Raw genomic sequence first — 10,975 nt, 5'->3', positions numbered from 1 at the left:
ACCTGTCATGTATATCCCACCCCACTCACAGGTGAATCTAGGTCAAGGTAGGTCAATGGCTTCCAGCGTTATCAGTTCTCCTGAAACACCATCATTGTCGCAAATACATGCCAACAACGGTATCTCATTTGAACCTCGACTGGTCGTGGGTCTCATGATCGCAATCAACAGAACCTGACATTCTGTTGGCGTCATGACTATCCACTCTATCCTAGGTATCCTATGTGTCACTCTGGCCTGGGTATTGGGCCTTTTACCTCATAAAACATCCCACCCAACCTGCAAAACAGAACAGAAGACCCCAAGGACACTACACCAAAAAATACATATAATAGCGCTTTTTTGAGGTTTTAATAGCGCTTTTAAGTGCTATTAAATCCCCTGCTATTATAAGTCTGGTAGCTATGATAGCGCTTTTAAGCGCTATTATAAGTGAGCAATTTAATAGCATTTTTCAAAAAAGCGCTATCATTGCCTATTTTTTACATCTTAACTTTAATAGCACTTTCCAGAAAAGCGCTATTAAATTCCCTTGCAGTTTTTTAATAATCTGAATATCGTTGCAAAAATAATAATCTATTATTCTAAAATACAAATATAATAGCCCAAATAACAAAAAAATACATAGTAAAATCAATTTGTGTCAATTAAAATTTTAATTACATTTATTTCTATTATTTACAAGAATCAATCATGGTCGAGAACCATAAGTTATTATTTACAAGCTACTAGAAAATTTAAAGAAAAAACACAGCATAACACCTGCAAACATTTTCTTTAATTGTAGGAATCCTACGACGCCAATGTGTACATGCACCATGCTCTCTACACACACACACAGTACCAAGAGCCACCAAAATTGAAATACACACGAAAAACCTTGTTAGAACCGAATCAGTTTACATGCTTATTGTATTGAGACACCCAGTGCTAAGAGCCACCAAAACTGAAATACACACGAAAAACCTTGGTGGAACCAAATCAGTCACTTGGCTGTTTAGGAATTACCTGAAGAGAGAGATCATTTGAAATCATCAACATTTAAAAAGTACATAATTAAATAGATATTTTTCATGATAAGCTAATATCAAGATATGATTTCTTTAAAAGATGGAAAGTAAATTTATATATGTACTATTATATCAAAGATATTGAGATGGAAAACTTATAGTCACATTGTTGAACAATAATTTGTCCATAATATGTACCTCAACTTGAAACAAGAAAGCCAAAAATAAGAATTATAGAATGAGCCTCCAAACCAGCACACCAAGACATACCAAATTCTGCCTCACTGTGTCAAATTATAGAATAATATTAGAGAATCACTTGATTACTAAATTCATATACAAATAATATCATGTAATAAAACTATATTAAAGCTTCATGAGAGAGTCACTTGACATGCTAAATATTCAAGCAAATATTCTGACACTATGCTAAAATTTCATGAAACTTTTTATAATTTGCATGGACATGGCACATGCTAAATATTTTGACACTATGCTAAAGCTTCATGACTCATGAGAGACACTTGATCTCTAAATTCATATACACATGGTATTATGTAATAAAACTAAAACTTTCCAAATTAATTAAATGGGTTGCCATCATATATTGTAAATTTTACTTAACTTTCCAAATTAATTAAATGGGATGCGATCTTGATAGAACAAGCCAGTACAAAATCAAAGTCTGTTCAAAAGAAGTTTGTTCATTGAGATTTAATAAATGGCCACTTTTTAGTTGTAATATCAATAATATTAATAGCTCATATCCACAAGTAAAATATACAAGACAAAACCATATCAAATACTTGTAGAGAAGGAAAAAAAATGAAATGGCAGCAACATACCTGATCTAAGTAATATTTAGCAACATCAAGAAGTTATGCAATTCTTTCTCTAACGATGGTTGTATTAAAAGTTTGGCTTACCATCACTCCATGTTTCTATAAAACATAAAACTTGAAATGAAACAATCCTTAGTCTCCCACGCCAACTTCACACTGACAGATGAACAAAGTAAGCATGAACAGATTAAGTATTTGGGCTAAAACGGATAAGCAAGTTAAAGATAATTTTTACTAACAAAAAACCAAATATATCAATTTTAGTGAAGAGAGTTATAATAATGGATGAAAACGGTGACAGTAGTACCTCGCTAGCTGCATTGGTGTTATCCAAAGAAAACCACGTAATCACCTTTATCATACTTCTCTCTAATGTTAAAGAATGTAGAATGTTCTCAAACTCATCCGTCTGTGCATCAATTAGTGTTCTTTCAGGTTCTACATGCTGTAATACTCATCAAAACAAGGAAAATTAAAAAATTGTTTTGATAAAAAGAGACGATATTGAAATGTATATATCCTCCTGACTAAAAATACAACAGTAGAAAGTACCATGTTCCTTCTAGCAGCATGTGTAGAGTCAGATTCTGTCATGTTCTAGACTTCTGGTTATTTGTCATGCAGGAGGAGTCCATCTATAAAAAGGAAAAAGTACACCCTTAATCCAACTGACCCATCTAGAGACAACATTAAAATAAAATAAAATAAATTCATCAAGTCTTTTTCTTCCTCTTTTATATTCTAACTTTTAACTGTAAGAGCCAACAAACCAAATATTCATTCAAAGAACAAGAGCAATTAACGTACCCTCCATTGCCTGTTATCATGAATAATTTTTAAATTGTGTTGAGTGCTTTAATTAGTCTCTCTAAACCTTCTAAGCAGTCTTGCCGAGGCTATCCCATAAGCGACGCATGCTTAGCAATCTCATAGAAGTTGAATTTCTTCAGGTTCTATCATAGTAATAGTTTGTTCATATGGGATTGGACCTCAAATTCTCCTCCAAATGAACCTGTAGCCCGATCAATTATCTGTAAAAATTTGGGATTTGTACTAACTCAACCCCAAAGATAGCACTTGTGGTGAGGTTTGTCTATTGACACTCTCAACACTCTGTAATGCCTAAAACTACTAGTGTAGAACACTCTGTAATGCCTAAAACTACTAGTGTAGAGCATGAAACTTGTAGGATTATATGTTAGAATCTAAATTAGTAAAGTAATAAATAATATGAAAGAAATATAATCTAAATTCTAAAATGTGTTATGAATTCAAATTGTTTTCAAAAACTTACTCAAAGGAATATATGCATGTCGGATTGTGCGGTAAACCTCAAAAAGACGAAAATCTAATGAAACCTAAAAAATCTCAAATGAAAATTAATAAAGCAAAAGAAATTAGTAGAAGAAGAATCACCCACTGAGAAATGCAAATGACGATGACAATGATTAATTTGTGGTGGACGCCGACATGGAGGCCTTGTGAGAATGAGATCCTTCAAAGTCGTTCATGGGTCAACCTCATGCTTCTTTTCCCTTTATAGAAAATCCCTAATTAGAGAAAATGTGTGAATTTCAAAAAATATTTTCAAGTGGGATTTGAGAGAGATAGAAAGAATTACCACCGATCAAAAGAAGATTGAAGGAAAATGCGTTTTAGGGCTGTGATATGAAAGTTTTTGAGAACGTGTTTATCGACTTCCATGGTGTTCGATTGTGGCGGAATAAAGGTCCTTTGTGATATCTAGGGTTTCACAGAGAAATTTTAAGAGATGCCACGATTTAAATTAAAATCCTATTTTTGGAGAAAAGAATGGAGGGTGAGGGTGAGCAGGTGAGAGTTCGGTGAGGGTGAGCAGGTGAGAGTTCGGTGAGGGTGAGCAGGTGAGAGTTGAAATACAACGCAGGAAAAAAGGTTAGCGAGTCTTTTTTTTTTTAAAAGAAAAAATAAATATTAATTAGAACTTTTTTAGTTACATTAAATAGATAAATTTGGTGAGCTTGGATCGAACACGCGACCATCATCCTGCGTGTTTTTTTTTGCGCGAATAGAAAGCAATATAATAGCGCTTTTGGATAAGCGCTATCATCGAAGTACTCCTTTTGCTAAAATTCCACGTACAAGTGCTAGTGGCTGGTGGCAATTTTTTAAATCTCGTCCTATAATAGCGTTTTACAAAAAAGAGCTATCATAAGTCTCTGTTTGAAAATTTTGATAGCACTTTTGAAAAAAGCGCTATTAAATTAGGGCTATTAAATTTCAAATTTGTAGTAGTGGGAACACAGAATATAATCCATATGCATGATGTGCAAACAGAAATAAACATGATATGCAAGCAGAAAAGTAAACATGCAAACATATATACAAGGTATAGACATAAAAACAAATAAACACCCAGTAAATAAACAAACAAACGCGGGCTAGGATCGACTCACTAAGGATGGACCAGCAACAGGTCTAGCAACATCCCCAGCAGAGTCGCCAGCTGTCGCACGCTCGCGAAAAATGAACAGAGTCGCCACCATTATATTTATCCCATAAGGGAAAGGAATGTCAGAAAACCTAACAAAGGAAGGAACAAGGTCTTGCGACCAGAGAATCAAGGTACGGGAGTCGGTTACGCGAGGGGAAGGTACTAGCACCCCTCGCGCCCATCGTACTCGATGGTATCCACCTATGTTTGTTTCAATCTAAAGGGTGTGTATCTATGTCTATGTCTAAATGCGAAATGAATGCAAAATGTAGGGAAAATAAAGAATTGTACTCGCACGGGCCCTACCCCGCTGCCTACGTATCCTTTTCAGGAATCAGAGTTACCGTAGCTCGGCTAAAGATTTTCTGTTTGTTTTTGTGTTTTTTAATTGGGCGGCGTTAACGCTCGCGCTCTTGCATAAGGGATCGCCTAGGATGCAATGGAGCGGAGATAACGGTGCCCTTAGGCAAAAGAAAAGGAAATGATTGGTTTGTGTCTTTTAAGATAGATGAGTGGTGAACGGTTCCCAATACCGGGCCACTCACCACTTTCTCTATTTTGCTTTAGTCTGAACCATTGTTAGATGTTTTAAAGTGTTTTTGGTTGTGTATTTTTTAAGGGAGTTTACTTCACGATTCGAATCACATAAAATGTATAATGATCGAGAAGCAGATTAGGGAATGAATCCCACTCGCTTCCATCCCATTATGTAATGTTTGAGAAACAGATTAGAGAATGAATCTCACTCATTTCTCTCCCATTAATTAATGTTTGAGAAACAGATTAGGGAATGAATCCCACTCGTTTCTCTCCCATTAAGTAGCGACTGAGAAACAGATTAGGGAATGAATCCCACTCGTTTCTATGCCACTAAGCGATTGAGAAATAGATTAGGGAATGAATCCCACTCATTTCTCTATCACTTGCTTAATGTGATTCGCATCTTCCTTTTATTAATGTTTTGAAAGTTGAAAAGAAAAAGAATGCAATAGGGAACTAATCCTAAATTCTAATCTGAGTTATTCTAGTCTATAATTGGCCCTAAGGTTGAGGATAACTATCCTATCTCAATTCCCCTTAACAAAGAAAGAAGAGTCTAAGGGAACATGGCAAGCAATAGTGAGGAATAAGCAACATCAAAGCAAGAAATGAGAGGCTAAGCATGGAGACAAGAGAGGGAAGCCTCAAGTCAGTAGCAACACAAGGGATTGAGTGTCCCAAATCAAATACAAAAGCATCACGGTATCACACAAAAGTATTCACAAAAAGTTACCAAAGTATCGCATGAATCGTTACTTACCAATTAGCGGACAAACATCAATTAATCAAAACAAAGACAAGTGAACACACGAGCTAGGCTTGAAGTCAGTAGCAAACTCATCCATTTAGTTCCAATACCCTATGTTAATCTATATTAGTCAATTAGCATGAAACAATACAAAACTCTAACCAAAACTAGACAACACTAGGTTAATACTAGCTAAACGGTTTCAAATTGTGAATGAAGTTAGAAACATGCAATCAAATGGTACAAGTCAGTAGCAAATAGCCCATACTAGATGCCTATACAGCCACAAAGTCATGCCAAGAGGTTCCACACAAAATTACGGGTCATTTGTACAAGTTACGGTGCGATCGTCAATCAAAAACAAGTTATTTACATGTGAGAAAGGAAAATCGAGTAAAATGGGAAAACATGATTTAACATTTTCAATTACAGGTCTTAGGACCTCTAAACATCCCTAATCATATGTACAAAAAGGAACCAACATTATTGCATGAATGCATTTCAATTTGAGAGCACAAACGTCACAATCGTCTAATGGAAACGCATGTTAATCGAGTCAAACAACACTAACCAAACACCAATCAAAACAAAGAATTAGGAGTTCATTTTTTATACACATTATCATGGATTAGTCTACAGTAACCATACAAAAAATGGTGATTAAATTCTGATCCTAAGGTATTAAACGAAATCACTTTGCGGAATCTATCAAAACCGAAAGAAACATGAACATACTAAAGTAAATGATTTATTGAAGATGGCAAAACAATTTCTAAAAATATAAAAAAAATATCACGATTATGTACACACATAAAACTATCTAAAACATATTTTTATTGGTTTTTTATTTCAAGGAAAACTGGTTTATGAATTAAAAGTTAGAAGAGAAACAAATTAGAACAAAACCTAAATCTGCCTTACAGGAGGGGTGTAGAAGTAAAAACAATGAAGAACTAAAACCAGTTATAAAGGCGTTTGGGCCCAAGCTAGGGGTGTGCAGAAAGCAAAAGATTCGCAGGCCCATGGTTAGTAGGGTGATCCATCACATTTGTTTTTGTTTTTTTAGATTTTGTACAATTCAAACTCTACTAATTAATCACATTAAATCTATTAAACCTCAATTTAATTACCAAATTGATTTCAATTAACCTAACTTAATCACACATTAATCAAAAAAGAAAATTGAAAAGGGATAGGGTTTTACGTGTGACCGTTGAGCTCTTCTCTTCTCCTTCTCACAATGCGACGGCGGTTTCTCGAGTTCGTCTTCTCCGATCAACTCTCTAGTCTCTCCGTTCAGCTTCCGATCAGCAACCTCCAGCCGCCACGAAAACGCTTCCCTCAGACTCATTTTCGTTTCCCATAATCAATCTCAATTCAAGCTTGATCGAAATAGCTTAGCACGCATCAAATGGAAGTGGAGAGTCGACCACGAAATCGTACCAATCGGAGATAAGTACAGTGTTCTTTCGGTTGCGAAAACCGGAGGATGAGCGTCATATGCTCAGGTATCCGCGTTCTTACTTCCCTCGCTTTTCTTCTTCGTCATTTCTGAACTTGTTGTGATGATGATGTTCATAATTCTGTTTTCGACTTCCCTTTCTGCAGATTTGAAGTTGATTGAATGAAGATGAAGGTTGAGATTGAAAATGAAGGCTACGATTCGGTTCGTGCAGATTTTCTGGAATTGCTATGATTATGGAGATGATGATTGTTGTTGGTGAATCGGTGATGAATCCAGAAAGAAAGATGCAGGTGATGTATGAAGATTGTTGCGTTGAGAAAGCGGTGAAGATCTGTTTATGGTGATTGAATCGGAGAGGTGAAAAGGACGATGAAGAAGGTGAATTGAGGGAGAGATTATGGTTGGGGAAGGTGATTGAAGGTTGGTGAGTGAAGTTGAAGATTGAAGAATTACGGAGGAGTGAAGAATGGATGAGTTGAAGAATGAAGTATGTTGAAGGAGGGAGAGTGAGAACCGAAGATGATGAAATGGTGAACAAGATTGAAGAGAGTCTTGGAGAAAAGTTTGTTACGTTTTGGTTAGAGGTGAGTTTTCAATTTCTGAACCGATTCCCTCCTTCTTTTTTCTGATCTTTTTTGTTATCCGTTTGTAACTGATTTTTTGTTATCGGTGAGCTTTTCTGTTATTTTCTTCTTCTGATTCTGTTAGGCTGAGATATTGAGGTAAACCGGTTCATCTGGTTTTATTGTGATGCCGAACCAATTCGGTTTTTTTTTGAAGCTGCTGTTTAGTTATGGTTCACTGGTTTGTATTGATGCAGATTGTGGATCTGTTGTTCTGAATATGCAGGGTCCTTGTGTCAGCATTTTTGGTTAAGGCATTGGCAATTTCTCTTGCTTGAGATCATTTTTACATGATGGTGACATCCATGGTGGCATAAAGTTTACAGCAGATTCCAAGCCATGACTTGATGGAGGTCATTGTTATAATGGTTGGAGCAGGAGATGAGGTCATGAAGAACAAAATGGATGAAGATGATTTCCGAGAATTGCTCAAAGGATAGCAATAGGATTAGTAACCGAACTTTGTATTTTTCAATAACAATTGTATGTCATGTGAGTATTGTAATGATGTAATTGCATCTTGGGTTTAAAATGTATGGACGTTTGACCTTTGGATATGTACAATGTAATGAATGATGATATTGAAATGCTTTGAATTAGTGATGTAATGGACTTGAACTTTCGCATAATGGAATCGACTTTGAACCATGAATGGGCTTGATTTGAATTTGGTATTTTGAAAAGATGAATGATGCTAATCTTGAAATGGATCTTGCACATGAACTTGAAAGTAATGAAATCCGCCCCACTCATATCTTAAGAAGACTTCGTGAACCTCCATTTTCGAGACAAACCTTGATTCCCTAACTTTAATTCCCAAAATCCGAGTTATCTTGCAATTGAAGTTACCAGTATTTTGTGAAAACCAAAAATTGTATTGGTCAGAATAAACAAATGAGTCACTCTCGTGCGTCATTGTATTGGTATTTCACACCACCACAACAATAATACCTCGACGGAATCCTAGTAGAAGATGAGAATTGTAGCATAGAACGCCATATTCGCGAAGATATTCTTGACATGAAGCTTTGAGGCGCATATTGATGAAGGGAACTTGAAACATCGAGAATCAACAAAACTCAACTTACCGAATTCTCAATTGAAATCATGGTAAATGCATACATTGTAATTTGATAAAGAAGGAATCAATGAGTCGAACTTAAGCTTTCAACCACGCTCTTAGTTGATGAGAAATGCACTCAATGGATGTCTTATCCAAGTCCAAACCATTGAACTCTTGAGGAGGATTAGTCAGGAGGCAAATCCCTAATTCATAAGATCCCTAGTTGGAATGTTGTCAAGCTCAAACACGAGGGATTAGAAACATTAATTTCAATGATACTTGATCCAAATGCCCAGTTATTGATTAATGGATGCATGAGTTATGTACATGACCTAATGGAAGTATGCAGATGAATGCAGTGTTTGAACCAGTTAGAAATAAAGGGGTAGGACAAATTTGGGGTATGACATAGAGATCGAAGCCGCTTAGGAATTTGGTAAGGTAGAAACCTATGATAAGCCGAAACCGAAAACAGTAGATTGGCTTAATTTTATAATCACTTATTTTTAATCGCTTAATTCTTTGTTCCTTAAAATTGATCCTAAAACCAAACCCCCCATTAATCGTTACAGTAATTAGTTAATAAGAACAAGAAACCTTGTGATACGATATCTGAGTTAATTTGTCGCTGTACTACGTTTTTGAAAAACAACTCGTTCTTGATCCGCGCGCGACAGTGGATTTGCCGGCTCCCCTAAAAAAGGGTTTCTGACCATTGTTGTCTCGCCATTGTTGTCTTGATCTGACAATGACTTTGTCAAAACCCTTGGGTTTACCTTTTTGGCCAATGATGATAACTGAGGTCTCCCTTCTTTTTAAAAATGTTTTTCTTCGTTTAATACATGTTTTAGCTAATGATTTTGTATGCTCTAAAAATATTTATTTTGGCCAATGATTTCTATGAGGCTCCTTTTTTTAAAAAAAACCTTGTTTTGCCCAATGATGATGCATTGAGGCCTATTATTCTCATTACAATTTTGTTTATATGCCTTTTGGCATTTGGCTATCGCTGTCTTGATCTGACAATGGCGCTTTGTCAAAACAGAGATTTACCCTTTTGGGGCAAAGGCTTTCTTTTTAAATTTATTAGTCAATAGAAACTTTTTCTAAATTTATTAGTCAATAAATTTTTTTTTATATAAAACATAAACCTGAAGATTAAATGGGTCCCCTTGAGTACAAGGGAGGCAAAGGGTGCCTAACACCTTCCCTTTGCCTAGCTAATTAACCTACTTATCCACATCTCTCTTTTTTAAGGGTTTCTCACTTGCCCAAACAAAGTGGGTGGCGACTCTCGTTTAAACGTAATTGATTAAAGGTTGCTACATTAACCAATTAATTAAAAATTGATAACATTAATTAATCAAAGTTAGAAAAATCAATTAGTAAACTAATTGATTTTAGTTAAAAAGGATCAACTAATTAAAAGAATATCTAATTAATTGATTAAAAAACTAAGGTATAAAATAAAATCAAGGGTTAATAGTAATTTACCTGAGTGTGTTTCGGTTTACCCCCCCCCCCCCCCCCCCACCGTTGCCAAAGACAGGTTTTGGCAACGGTTTTTTTGAAAAAACCGTTGCCAAAAGATACGGAGGGGGGAAAGCAAAATTCGCTAACATTACAGGGGGTGAATTACTATTAACCCTAAAATCAAATAAGGGAATAAAAAGCTAATTAAAATATTTTGGATTTTTTTGAAATAAAATGAAAATAAAATCTAATTATATAATTTTTTTTTTGAATTTTTGTTAGAAAATTAAAGGAAACTAAAATCTAAACAAATGTTAACATATTTTGATTAAAACAAAAACTAAAAAGAATATGATATAAAATACAAACAAACAAATGAAAGGGACTAAAAATAGTAATAAAAGGGGTGTAAACTAAGAAAACCGCTGGGCTTAAAACAGAGAAATGGCCTAAAGAAAATAGTTGAGTCAGCATCAGGAGGGGGTACATCGCTGATAAGGGAGTGCTGATAAGGAGAAACGTTGGGCTTATGAGGCTTGACCCAAGATAAGTTATGAAGCCTTGGGGGAAATGTATGGAAACCAGATTGATGGTGTATGAGAAATAAAACAAACTGGGTCCGACAGATCCAAGCCCAAATCAATTAAACCCTAAGGCTATGTTTGGGAGTTTGGAGGGGAAGGGAGGGGAGGGGAAGGCTTCCGAAAACAAATTTTTAATAAAATATAGAAAAATATT

At 35.4% G+C, this 10,975-nt stretch overlaps 1 long non-coding RNA gene across 2 annotated transcripts; it reads right to left on the bottom strand.

Annotated features, from left to right (window-relative positions):
• Positions 1-608: 608 nt before the first annotated feature.
• Positions 609-3,727, bottom strand: LOC131646389 (uncharacterized). Of its 2 annotated transcripts, none has more exons than XR_009297458.1 (7): positions 3,474-3,727; positions 3,273-3,402; positions 2,405-2,487; positions 2,160-2,297; positions 1,856-2,008; positions 1,209-1,294; positions 609-1,008 (listed from the first exon to the last, which is right to left on the bottom strand). It is a non-coding gene; the product is annotated as an uncharacterized LOC131646389 (long non-coding RNA). The 2 variants fall into 2 exon arrangements; XR_009297459.1 differs by having other exon boundaries at positions 3,273-3,387.
• Between the last annotated feature and the right edge of the window lie 7,248 nt (positions 3,728-10,975).

Source organism: Vicia villosa, linkage group LG2, assembly GCF_029867415.1.
Source record: "Vicia villosa cultivar HV-30 ecotype Madison, WI linkage group LG2, Vvil1.0, whole genome shotgun sequence".
NCBI lineage: Eukaryota > Viridiplantae > Streptophyta > Magnoliopsida > Fabales > Fabaceae > Vicia > Vicia villosa.
The sequence above is the reverse complement of the archived record's forward strand: the minus strand, read 5'-3'. Positions and strand labels throughout refer to the sequence as shown.